This window comes from Pteropus alecto, unplaced genomic scaffold (assembly GCF_000325575.1).
Source record: "Pteropus alecto unplaced genomic scaffold, ASM32557v1 scaffold109, whole genome shotgun sequence".
Lineage (NCBI taxonomy): Eukaryota > Metazoa > Chordata > Mammalia > Chiroptera > Pteropodidae > Pteropus > Pteropus alecto.
Window position 1 is genome coordinate 4,917,300 of NW_006494608.1, and position 7,656 is coordinate 4,924,955.

The 7,656-nt window shown below is 37.9% G+C and overlaps 1 pseudogene; it reads right to left on the reverse strand.

Moving 5' to 3' along the window:
• Positions 1-1,194: 1,194 nt before the first annotated feature.
• On the reverse strand, positions 1,195-1,313 carry LOC112473554 (annotated as a pseudogene).
• Positions 1,314-7,656: the final 6,343 nt, after the last annotated feature.

Sequence of the window (7,656 nt, forward strand, 5' to 3'; positions counted from 1 at the left end):
TTTCAATTACAGTTGGCATACCATAGTATATTAGTTTCAGATGTACAACATAGTGATCGGATATTCATGTAACTTATGATCACCCCAATAAATCTAATATCCATCTAACACCAAACATAGTTATTATAATATTATTATTATTTTTAATTAATTGTTTAATTATAGTTGGCATAAAGTTATATTAGTTTCAGGTGTACAATATAGGGATTAGACATTTATGTAACTTATGAAGTGATCACCCCAATAAATCCAGTACCCATATGACACTATATGTAGTTATTAGAATATTATTAGCTCTATTCCTTATTCTATACTTTACATTCCCATGACTACCTTGTAATTACTAATTTGTACTTCTTAATTCCTTCTTGTTTTTCACCTATCCCCATAATCTCCCTTCCATCTGGCAACTATCAAATTTTGCTGTATCTATGAATTTATTTCTGTATTGTTTATTTTGTTCTTTAGATTCCACATGTAAGTGAAATCTATGACATTTGTCTTTCTCTATCTGACTTAATCTTCTCAGCACAATTCCCACTAGGCGGCGCATCTATGTTGTTGCAGATGGCAGTATTTTATTATTTTATATGGCTGAGTAATACTCTATTGTATATATGTACCACCTCTTCTTTATCCATTTATTTATTGATGGACACCCAGGTTGACTCCATATCTTGACTATTATAAATAGTGCTTCAATGAACATATGGATGCACATGTCTCTTCAAATTAGTGTTTTGGGGTTTTTTGAAAAACAACCCCAGAAGTGAAATTACTGGGTCATTCTTGGTTTCTTATTATAGCCTTTGTTTTAAAGTTTGTTTTGTCTGGTATAAGTAAGTATTGCTACCCCGGCTTTTTGTTTGTTTGTTTTCATTTGCATGAAATAGCTTTTTCCATCCCTTTACTTTCAGTCTGTGTGTATCTTTATATCTGAAGTCAGTCTCTTACAGGCAGCATATGTAAGGGTCTTGTTCACTTATCCATTCAGCTACCCTATGTCTTTTAATTGGAGTATTTAATTGATTTACATTTAAAGTAATTGTTGATAAATATGTAGAAATTACCTTTTTATTATTCATATTTTTTATCTTATTTTTTCTTTTTTTTTTAAGCAAGGCAACCCTTGGTTGACCTCACAGATTGGAAAGACCTTGTCAGCTTACAATCCCTTATTTTATTTATTTTTTATGCCTACAGCATCTGATCTTCCTAGGTGGTCTCCCATCCAAGTACTAACCAGGCCTGATCCTGCTTAGCTTCCAAGATCAGATGGGATCTGGGTTGTTCAGGGTGGCAAGGCCGTAGACTAATTTTTTCTTCTTAAAGAAGTCCTGTTAACTTTTCCTATACTACTGGCTTGGTGATGATGATCTTTAGTTTTGTCTCATCCCGGAAACTCTATTTCACCTTCCATTTTAATTGATAGTTTTGCTAGGTAAAGTATTCTTGGTTGTAGGATCTCATTTTTCATTACTTTGAATATTTTTTGCCAATTCCTTCTGGCCTACAAAGTTTCTGTTGAAAAATCAACTAACATTCTTATGGGAGCTCCCTTGTAAGTAACTAGCTGCCTTTCTCTTGCTGTTTTTAAGATTCTCTCTTTGTCTTTAACCTTGGCATTTTAAGTATAATGTTTCTTGTTGTGGGCCTCTTTAGGATCATTTTGTTTGGGACTCTCTGCATTTATTGAACTTGTACGTCTATTTCCTTCACAAGGTTAAGAAAGTTTTCAGTCATTATTTCTTCAAAGAGGATCTAAATCCCTTGCTCTCTCTTTTCTCCTTCAGGCACCCATATGATGTGAATATTTTTATACTTTATGTCATCCCAGAGGCTGCTTAAACTACTCTGATTTTGGTTTTTTTCCCCCTTAGTGTTTTCTGCTATCTTACCTTCTAAATTGCTCATTTAAACCTCTGCTTCATCTAATCTACTGCTGATTCCTTCTAATGTATTTTTCATTTCATTTATTGTAGTCTTCATTTCTGACTGGTTTTTTGTTTTTTTTTTTTATGTTTTCCATCTTCATTTTTGTTTTCTATCTCCTTTTTAATGTTCTCACTGGATTCCTCTATTCTTCCCCATAAGTTTATTGAGCATTGTTATAACCAGTGTTTTGAACTCTGAATCTAAAAGATTGCTTGCCTCCATTTTGTTTAGTTTTTTGTTTTGTTTTGTTTTGTTTTGTTTTTCTGGAGCTTTGTCCTGTTCTTTCATTGTTAACATGTTTCTTTGTCTCTCCATTTTGGCTGCCTCCCTGAGTTTCTTTCTGTGGATTGAATAGGGCTGCTACATCTCCTGGTCTTAGTAGAATGACCTTATGTAGTAGGTGTCCTGTGATCCCAGTGGCACAGTCTCTCTGGTCACCTGAGCCAGTGCTGCAGGTGTGTCCTTTATATAGGTTGTGTGTAGTTGAGCTTTGGTTGCTGCTTCATATCAATTAACTCTTGGGCTGATTGGTTGTGAGGACTGGCTGGTGACTATAATGTTAAAGCTGCTGTGCAGGGGCTGACCTACAGAGCAGAATTTGCATTAGCATGGCTCTGGTGCCTACTCAGTCTGCCCTTCAGATTTGTCAGTTGGCTTGGTCCAAAGCCTACCACCCACATTCCAGCCCCTAAAGCTTACTGGGAGGTTCCCTGACTCAGGCTAAGTTTAGCCACAGTCTGTGCTCTTCCCAGGACCTCCTGGCATAAGCCACTAAGCAATCTGCAGATGGCTGCCACTTGTACTGGTCTTGGAGTTGCCTCAAAAGTCCAAGCCATAAATCAAGGATGGATGTCACTAGTGATGGGTTTTGGACTGCTCAGCAAGAGGAACAGGGCATACCAAGGCCAGATGCTGCTTCTTTGGGGTTTATGATTCTTTGAGAGATTTTAGGAAAGTCCACAGCATGAGCCACAACAGGCAGTTTTTATGGAAAAACCACTGGAAGCAGGTTGGGTGGGCTTGCAAGTTGGGTGGGGTGATGTCTCAGGGAACCATCAAGATGGGGAGAACAATGTTAGCCACATTGATGGAGAATCAGATATGGTGGCAGTCTGCGCCTGCACACCAGGAAGAGGGAGGGCTCAACAAAGGAACAGTGGATTCTGTAAACACCTGTATGAAATGTTCAAGAAATCATTTGTAAAAATCCATCCATCAAAAACACTTTAGAAATCACACCACTATAAATAGTCATCCAAGGGCCAGTTTATCTCCTGTTATTGGATTCAGATTGCAAACAAAATAGTGAATTATAACAGTAACTACTTATTGAACTATTATTTTTGAGAATTTCCTATAAATAAAACATATTTCTGCATTTATTAATGGTTTACAACACTATAACCATACAATAAAGGTAAATCATAACATAGATAATGGAGATAAGTTGAGTTCTAGTGCCATGAAGGGACGTTCCCATAAATTTTGGCTATGAAAATCAGTGGGAATGTGACTGAGTGAAAAAGAGGGCTGCTGGAGTCCCAGATATTTATATTAAAGAGCTCACACACATAATTGCTGACAGACTCACTCTCCAGTGCTGGGTCAGCAGCTTCAAAAGCACCAGAGACACACAGGGAGAAACTAAATTATCTTCAGGGAAAGGCCTGTTGGGACAGCTTTCTCCCAAACAGAAGTGCTGTCAGGAGCCATTGTTCCTTTGTTGAGCACTCCCCACATATAGCCAGCATGTGGGCACACCATTGCTGCTTTATTTAGCCCTCCCCCAAACACAGCCAGCGGGCATGGGCAGTCTGAGTCTCCATCAACCTTGCTAACATTGTTCCCCCCACTCTAAGGCCCTGCTCCCTCCAACTTGCAGCCCACCAAAGCTGCTTCCAGTGGCTTTTCCATAAAAACAACCTATCTTGGGTTACCCTGCAGACTTTCCTAAAATGACTCAAAAGTTCACAAACCACAAAAAGCAGTGTTTGGCCTTGGCATGCCCCATACATCTTGATAAATGGTCCCAAGTTTGGCACTATTGATAGTCAGCTTCTGTTCATAGCTTAGCCTCTCCCAGGCATCACCAAAGCCAGTGTAAGTGACAACGATGTGCAAATCACTTTGTAGTCTGTATCAGGCGACTGACCTGGGCTGCACCAGAGCCCCTCCCTAGAAGTCCCAGAAACAACACACCCAGTGGCCAGCTTCAGACCACACTAGGGAACAACTTAACAATCTCCACAGGTGACACACCAAAAAGGCACCAGAGCCCTAATAAAGTGAACATACTCCAAGAGGTCAGTCCCTGCAACTGTTTCTTTGCTATAGTCATGGCCATTTCTTATAGCTAATAAGCCTAAGGGTCAGTCCTTCTCATTGATGTTCCAACAGCAATCAAAGCTCTACTACAACAAGAAGGCGCACACAACTCACAAAAGGAACACACCTGGAACATCCAGCCCAGGTGACAAGAAAGAGCGTGCCTGGGCCCCATAGGACACCTGTTATATATGCCCACTCTAACAAGACCAAGAGACATGGTGGATCTATCTAATACATAGAAACAAATACAGAGTCAGCCAAAATGAAGATACAAAGAAACATGTTCCAAAAGAAAGTACAGAACAAAACTGCAGAAAAAGAACTTTAAAAAATGGAAACGAGCAATCTACCAGATGCAAAGTTCAAAATAGTGGTTATAAAGATGCTCAAAGAGCTTAGGGGAAGAGTCGATGAACGTAGTGAGAACTTTAACAAAAAGATAGGAAATATAAAAATGGAGATAGAAACCATAAAAAAGAACCTGTCGTAAATAAAGAATACAGTAACTGAAATAAGTAATACATTAGAGGGAATCGATAACAGACTAGATGAAGCAGCAGATCAAATCAGCGATTTGGAAGACAAGGTAGCAGAAAATACCCAATCAGAACAGCAAAGATAAAATTAATTTTAAAAAATGAGGATAATTTAGGTGATCTCTGGGACAGTATCGAGCATAATTGTAGGAGTACCAGAGGAGAAGAGATCAAGAAATTGAAAACCTATTTGAAGAAATAATGATGTAAAACTTACCTAATCCATCAAGGGAAATAAACATACATGTCCAGGAAGTTCGGAGAATCACAGACAAGATGAACTTAAAGAGATTCACACCAAGACATATCATAATTAATATGCCAAAGGTTAAAGACAAAGAGTAACCTTAAAAGCATCAAGAGAAAAACAATTAGTTATAGTTAGTTACCTACAAGGGAGATCCCATAAGACTGTCTCAACAAAAACTTTGCAAGTTAGAAGGGGGTGACATGAAATATTCAAAGTGCTGAAAAGCAAACACCTACAACCAAGATTACTCTACCCAGCAAGGCTATCATTCAGAATTGAAGATAGATAGAGAACTTCCCAGACAAGAAAAAGCTAAAGGTTCCATCACCACCAAATCAATATTACAAAAAATATTAAAGGATCTTCTAGAAGAAGAAGAAGGAAGAGAAAGAAGAAGAGGAAGAGGGAGAACAGGAGGAGGAAGAGGAGGAGGAGGAGGAGGAGGAGAAGAAGAAGAAGAAGAAATATGAATAATAAAATGTCAATAACTATATACTTATCAATAATTACTTTAAATGTAAATGGACTGTTTCTATAAAAAAAAAAAATAGGGTGGCTAAATGGATAAGAAAACAGGGCCCATACATATGCTGCCTGCAAGAGACCCACTTCAGATTGATACAAATGTAATAAAAGTAAAGGGATTAAAAATATATTTCATGAAACTGGAAATGAGATAAAAGCTAGGAGAGTAATACTTATATCAGACAAAACAAACTTAAAAAAAAAAGGCTATAACAAGACACAAAGAAGGATTCAGCAATTCCACTTCTGGGAATTTATTTGAGGAAAACAAAAACACTAATTCAAAATAATAATGTATTCCTATGTATTGCAGCATTATTTAAAATAACCAAGATAGGGTATTTGGTGGAGTGAGAGACATTCCTAGATCTCTCCGCTTGAAATGACAATAAGCTGAACATCAAAAACTCAACAAAAAACACCAAACTGCACACCAGCACATCTGAGCGTGGAATCTGTGCATAAGAACTACCATAGGTCAGGCCCCTGGGTGTCGGGTGGTGGACTGAGAGTAATAAAGAAGCTGCCTCCACAGCTGCCGGAGCTCCCTATAGGAGGAGGAGGAGGGGTGAAGGCACAGTGACTTTCCTGAACAACTCTTCCCATAAGTGCTGGGACGTGGATGCAGCCGAACAGAGGGCCCAGTCATCAGGGCAGAAAGCGAAGAACTAGGGCAGAACCACAGAGAAACAACAGCTGATTTTTACCGACCCCAGCTGCAAAATCGAGGCAACTCCAATCCCCAATCCAAAGGGCCCCTCCTCCCATACCCTCCGAGACCAATCACCAAGGAGCCCCAGGGTAAAATGAGCAAAAGCTACCAAAACTATTAGGGATACAAGAGGCTTAGACACCACCTACTGAAAACCAAAAGAAGAATGACTTTTTTGCAGCAGGCTAAAGAGAGAATTTTAGTTAATAAATCTTTCTGGAAAAACAACAGAATACACTTTCATTAATGCCCAGGCACAGAAATAGTCCATTAAACATCATGAACAGCCAAGGTGACAAGGCATCTCAGAAAGAAAGAGAAAAATCACCAGAAAATAAGCTTACAGACATAGAAATATGCAACTTAAATGACAGAGACTTCAGGATGGTACTTCTGAAAACACTCAATGAAATCCAAAACAAATCATATCAACAATTTCAGGAATTAAAGAAAAACAACTAGATGAGCAGAGCAAGGAGATTTAAACCCTCAAGAAGAACAGAATAAATATTCTGGAGATGAAGAATATATTGCAAGAGTTGAAAAATGAAATAGCAAGCCTGGGAAATACAGTTGACCAAATAGAGGAAAGATCAGTGATATTGAAGACAGAAATCCAGAAATAAATCAGAAGGAAGAACAGAAAAACTGAAGAATGAAAAATAATGAAAGAGAAATACAAGAACTAGCTGATACCATCAAGAGAGGAAACATAAGAATAATGGGCATTACCGAAGGCAAGGAAAAGGAGCAGGGACTAGAAAGCATTTTCAAACAAATAGTTGATGAGAATTTCCCAAATCTGAATCAAGATCTGGAAAACCTAAATAGACTGATCAGCAGTATAGAAACTGAAACAATCTTCAAAAATCTACCAAAAAATAAAAGTCCAGGACCAGGTGGCTTCACCAGTGAATTCTACCAAACATTCAAAGAAGATTTAATACCTATTCTCCTCAAACTCTTCCAAAAAATTGAAGAGGAGGCAATACTTCGCAACTCATTTTATAAGGCAATATTACTCTGATACCAAAACCTGGTAAGGATAACACACAAAAAGAAAACTACAGAGGATATCTCTCATGAACATACATGCAAAAATACTAAATAAGATACTAATGAACCGAATACAGCAACATATTAAAAATATTATACACCGCGATCAAGGTGGATTCATCCCAGGGGCACAAGGATGGTTTCAACATATGCAAATCGATTAATGTGATACGGTACATAAACAAATTAAAAAATAAGAATCATATGATCATATCAGTAGATCCAGAAAAGCCTTCGACAAAATACAGCATCCATTTATCATCAAAACACTTAACAAAATTGGTATAGAAGGAAAGTACCTTAACATAATAAAG